Source organism: Ursus arctos, unplaced genomic scaffold (assembly GCF_023065955.2).
Source record: "Ursus arctos isolate Adak ecotype North America unplaced genomic scaffold, UrsArc2.0 scaffold_3, whole genome shotgun sequence".
NCBI classification, from domain to species: domain Eukaryota; kingdom Metazoa; phylum Chordata; class Mammalia; order Carnivora; family Ursidae; genus Ursus; species Ursus arctos.
The window spans coordinates 56,056,113-56,062,112 of NW_026622985.1; positions in this window are offsets into that span (position 1 = coordinate 56,056,113).

The following is a 6,000-nucleotide window of genomic DNA, read 5'->3' on the forward strand; positions in this document are numbered from 1 at the left end:
TATCAAACTCAACACCCCAAAATACAAAAAACCCAGTTTAAAAATGGGCAGAAGACGTGAATTGACATTTTTCCAAAGAACATCCAGACGGCTCACGACACATGAAACGATGTTCAACATCACTCATCATCAGGGAAATACAAATCAAAACCACAATGAGATACCACCTCCCACCTGTCAGAATGGCTAAAATTAACAACCCAAGAAACAACAGGTGTTGGTGAGGATGCGGAGAAAGGGGAACCCTCTTACATTGTTGGTGGGAATGCAAACTGGTACAGCCACTCTGGAAAACACTATGGAGGTTCCTCAAAAAGTTAAAAAGTAGTACTACCCTACAACCCAGGAATTGCACTACTAGGTATCTACCCAAAGGATATAAAAATACAGATTCAAGGGGTATGTGCATCCCGATGTTTATAGCAGCATTATCCACAACAGCAAAACTATGGGGAGAGCCCAAATGTCCATCAACTGATGAACGGATAAAGAAGACATGGTGTGGGGCGGGGGGGTGGAATATTACTCAGCCACCAAAAAGAATGAAATTTTGCCATTTGCAATGATGTGGATGGAGCTAGAGTGTGTTACGCTAAGTGAAATAAGTCAGTCAGAGAAAGACAAACACCATATGATCTCACTTATAGGTGGAATTTAAGAAAGAAAACAGATGAGCATAGGGGAAGGGGGAAAAGGAAAAAGGAGAGAGGGAAACAAGCCATAAGAGACTCTTCACGATAGAGAACAAAACTGAGGGCTGATGGAGGGAGATGGGTGGGGGATGGGATAGATGGGTGATAGGTATTTAGGAGAGCACTTGTCATGAGCACTGGGTGTTGTATGTAAGTGATGAATCACTGAATTCTACTCTGGAAACCAATATTGTACTGTATATTCACTAACTAAAATGTAAATAAATTTAAAAAAAAGATTGAGGGGCAAAAGTGTCCCACTTTGCCAAAAGGACACAGGAGAGGGCCCTGAGGATTGGATGGGGTTTTGAAGATGGAGAGGCCCTAGGGCCTCCACCAGGTACTGACACTCCTGGCTTGTCTTTTCCCTTTCCTTCTCCTTTGGAATGTCCATTTATTCCTGTTCCCTAATATCTTATTTTAAATTTGAACTCAATATGGGGCACCTGGGTGGCTCAATTGGTTAAGTGACTGACACTTGATTTTTGCTCAGGTCGTGATCCCAGGATTGTGAGATGGAGTCCCACGATGGGCTCCGTACTGCTGAGCATGGAGTCTGCTTAAGATTCTCTCTCCCCCAGGACCCCTGGGTGGCTCAGTTGGTTAAATGACTACCTTCAGCTCGGGTCGTGATCCTGGAGTCCCAGGATCGAGTCCCACATCGGGCTCCCAACTCAGCGGGGAGTCTGCTTCTCCCTCTGACCCTCTCCCCTTTCATGTTCTCTCTCTCCCCCTCTCTCAAATAAATAAATAAAATCTTTTTAAAAAAAAAAAAAGATTCTCTCTCTCCCTCTCCCCGTGCTCGCCCTCTCTAAAAACGATAAATAAATAAAATGTAAAAATAAAATAAAATTGAACTTAATAGAGAAGTAAGCCTTTGAAAAGGTACCCTTGTTTCACTATTTGGCTGGTTCCTGACTTACCCTTCATTGTGTACCTTCGCTCTGTTGATTTTGAGGTGAGCAGAGAACATAGGCATTACCTATCACATGGGAAGGTGACTCTGCTTTTGTAATGCTCTTTGTCTTTGTCCCCTGTCTGTGTAATGACTCTAACCAAGTTGCTTCAGCCAGTTGTTTGGCATAATCATATTTTCTGTTGCAGTTCTAATTCCTGGAGCCACAGAAAAAACAGGCCTGCTGAACCCCATCTCAAAGGGCTCTGCAACTCAGGCCCTTCCTTTCTAGGGCTGGACCCATGTGGAGGCTACTTTTGCCTTTCAGAAAACAGTCCCAGATTCCAACAGTACCTCCAGGAAGGCCTTCTCCCCTTGGTTTTATAACTAAGTTAACCTTTCCATAATTTTCATGTCCTTTTGCTTTTGCTGACATAAATGATTCTTTCTTCTCTATTGTACCCCAACTATTTCATGACTTTTTATTTATCTTAGAGGTCTCAAACTTAGAAACCTCAAGGACCAGGCAGGGGAAGCGATGAGAGAAGACAGCAAGGTGTGAGTGGACATGTATGTACTGTGTAAATGGTGGGGTCTGGGATGAACTGGAAAGACTGGTCTCCTAGGACACTGGAAGGCAAACAAGTCCCACGTGCAGGCCACATCTGAGCCACTAGTTGGCAATCTCGGTTTTTCCTTCCATGCCACAGTGCACAAATTAGATGACTTTTACCGTCACAATAGCCCAAGAGTATTGGGATTAATTATTTTTAAATTTCTCACCACCATGAGATTACATGCAATCTAATCCCTGGTGCAAATAATTCAGAAAGGACCCTCTGCTCCATAAACAGATCTCCAAGATGATGTCAGAGCTGCCCAGGTAATGGTCATATCAGAGGGAGGAATGGTTGCTAAGGGCTTTCTCCAGGCTCCAGCACTTCTTGCTACTCAGTTTTCCTCTCGTGTTTCCCATTGCAGATCAGAGCCTTAAGATAATTAATTTTCAACAAGCTGAGTATGGGAGTCCTCCGAATTCATCTAAATGAGTGCTGTACACAAAGACAGTATTTTACAGTGCCTGACCAGTCTCTAGCTATACTTTAAAAATAAACAACTGGGGAGCGGGGGTACTGGATGTCTGGGTGGCTCGTCAGTTGGGCCTCTGACGCTTGGTTTCTGCTTAGGTCACGGTCTCCAGGTTCTGGGATCAAGCCCCACATTGGGCTCTGAGCTTAGCGCAGAGTCTTCTTGTCCCTCGCCCTCTGCTCCTCCTCCTGTTTGCTCGCTCTCTCTCCCTCAAATAAATAAATAAAATCTTTCTAAAAGAATAAAAATTAAGAAAATAAATGACAGGGTATCTGCCTGGCTCAATCGGTAAAGCATGCAACCCTTGATCTCTGGGTTGTGAGTTTGAGCCGTATGTTGGGCACAGAGTTTACTTTAAAAAATAAAAAAAATAAAAAATAAAAATAAATAAGAATAATTAATAAAACTCCTCGGTTGGTAGGTTTGGTCTTCCCAATCTGTGATTGTCCTCAACCCTGGGTCCGCAGTTCAAAGGCACATTGCCTTGAAGGCATTGGTTCTCTTTAACAATGTATAATCTAACATTTTAGATTATAGTTAATCTTTGGTGTCAGAGCCAATTCATGAATCCAATTTCTTTCTCTTTACTCTCTCTCCCACCATCCCCACTCACACTGCCACCCCAATCCCTTGTACCCCTCACCTTTCTCCACCTGCTCCCCTCACCACCCCCATTCCCCATTCCCCATTCTTTTTTAGGATTGATTCTTGAATGGGACCTGGGCATGGAAAGTGTTTGGGATTGTGTTTGACAAAGTTGCACCAGAGAGGAGAAAATGAGAAAGAAACACAGGAAGAAGGAAATTGGGAAAGAAAACAAAAACAAAAACAAACAAAAAAGGGCAGAAGCAAAGGTTGAAAAGAGTTTTCTGCCTTGTTGCTCAGGTTCACTCCAAGTCCCCCAGCAGAGAAATCCTCCCTTCAGACACCCCCCACTCAGTCTCCCATCCCTCTGATCCGCAACCAAATTTGCATCTCTCTTATCTCTCTTACTCTGTTCTCTGGTCCAAAAGACTAATTAGAGGAAAAGTTCAGCATCAAAAAGACCTAGATCCCAATGGTAGTTCTGTCACATACAAGCCGTTGACGTTGGCTAAGTCAGTTGCTTCCATCGTCTGAGATTTCCTGGATGTAACAGCACAGATCCTACCGGCTCCCAGAGATGGGATGAGAGGCTGCATGGAAAAACACCCTGGAAACTGTCATATGCTAATCAAAGATGAGACATTATTATTATTATCCCTGAATCCAGGGCTGCAGATGCTATGGCATGTGGTCATCTTTTCACCAAATGTCCTTAGGTTTCTTGGAGAAGGGGGTGGGTGTTACAGTCTGGAACAGCAGTGAGGCAGAACTTTATGTTTTAGGAGGGAAGCTGGCATTTAAAATTGCCATATATTGCTACTTCTAAGACATGAGGATATGAAATCACTTTGGAGCATACCTTCTCTGTTCTGGAATGAACCATTCGAGTGAATCCTTTTAGTTATGTAAACATAGTAAGAGTAAGCATCCATTATACTGGGAGAAGGTACAACAGTTGTTTTTGTACCTTCGGGCTTCCATTCTGCAGGCAGATGGGGTCTTGTTGCCAAACTGAATGATTCAGAAGGAGGGTGTGTGCCCAGAAGGTTCCATCAGAATTAAGCTCTGAGCTTTTATTCAGTAGTTATCTGGATGGAGGCCAGCTCTCATCTCACTTGAATAAGAGCATATGGCCCAGGTGATACTAGCAGACATCTTACGACCATGAGGGCTTCTGCGTGAGGATAAAAGCAATGCAGTAGAACACAGAATTGAGGGATTTTAGAGAGACTGAACTGGAGCTCTGATGGAACTATGCCTGAAGCCCACATTGGTCCTAACACTTACATGAGCCAATGACTCACCCTTATTGTCTAAGCCAGTTTGTGTTGGGCTTTACAGTACTAGATACTGATGCCAAAGTCATCTGAAATGGTACAGGGTCTGGTTTCTGGAGAAAGTGCAAGCATGTTACATAGTGTTTAGTGAGCTCACTGAAAAGAAGATGCCAAGTTATCTTTCCCACCAAGGTTCCCAGTTATGAGCATGCCTCTGATGGCTGAGGCAAGCTGCCTAAGACAGCTGATGGGAGGGACACTGCTGGGGGGAGGGAGGGTGTCAACAACAAGGCCTGAATTATCATAAGGGAAGGAAGGCGGGAGTGGTCTTAGCACAGGGATGTGGATGAAGCCATCGCTAGGTTGATGGACATGACTACGGGCCACGATGATACCTATGTTGTTTCAGTAGATGCTGCCAAACCATTTTCCAAAGCAGATTTGCCGCTTTGCACATTCAACATCCATGTTTGAAAGTTCTCAGAGCTTTTTACTTTTACTTTGCCCACAGGCTAATAAACGAGGTGTTCTGAGCTTACCAGAGCACAGCAGTTTCCAAACAGCAAATATAAAGGTTGTTGCCAGAGTAAGACATAGTAAAAAAGGTTTATACATACACAGAAACACACAAAAGCATAATAATTCAAGTAGCCGAGCAATTTGGGGTGATGATTTAAAAGTAAATACATTTCAATTACCTTAATTAAGTTATAAAAAGTGCGAGTGAACCCAAGGACCTGAGTAACTGCTCGTTCTAAACTGTCTCCGTGACACAGGAGCACCTCAGCACTCTGTCAAACTGTCTCTCTGTTCTGTCTAGGAGCTGGAGGAGGGAGTGTGGGGTCTATGCGCGCTGTGTGTGTGTGCTGTGTGTCTGTGTGTGTGTGTGTGAGATGGCAATGGGGTGGGAAACAGCAAGAACATGGTTGTTTTCTACACAAGTCTACAGCCAGTTAAAGATATCCCATTGCATTAAATTATTTAGTAAACGTGGATGAAACAGGCAGTAAGATTTCATAAGATCGCCACTAATATTTGGTAATTGTTTGTTAATTGTTGCTTGAAAGAATGCGTCAGTTATCTGAAAAAGTAATTGCATTAGGCTTCCCTAACCTGAGGCACCAACTTGTAAAGCATGAAGGGTTTATTTGGAAATGGTGGAGAGATGTAATACACATTTAACTGACATAATATTCTCATTTAAATATGTATTTACTGAAAACAAACATTCAAACTGACAAAACTCTGCATGCTCCTGCAAGTACTACCTCATTTAGTCCTCTCCTATATGACCTTTCGTGGGTGCCATCCTTGGACTAGGGGTGACAACCCCACGAACCGATTTCTTTGTTCCCAATGTAATGTCATTCACCTCCTATTGTGTAAGGTTTCAGAGATGTTAGATTGGTGGTATTATCATCTGTCAGTACGATCTGCCAGCCTTTTTAAGCTAATGAACGGA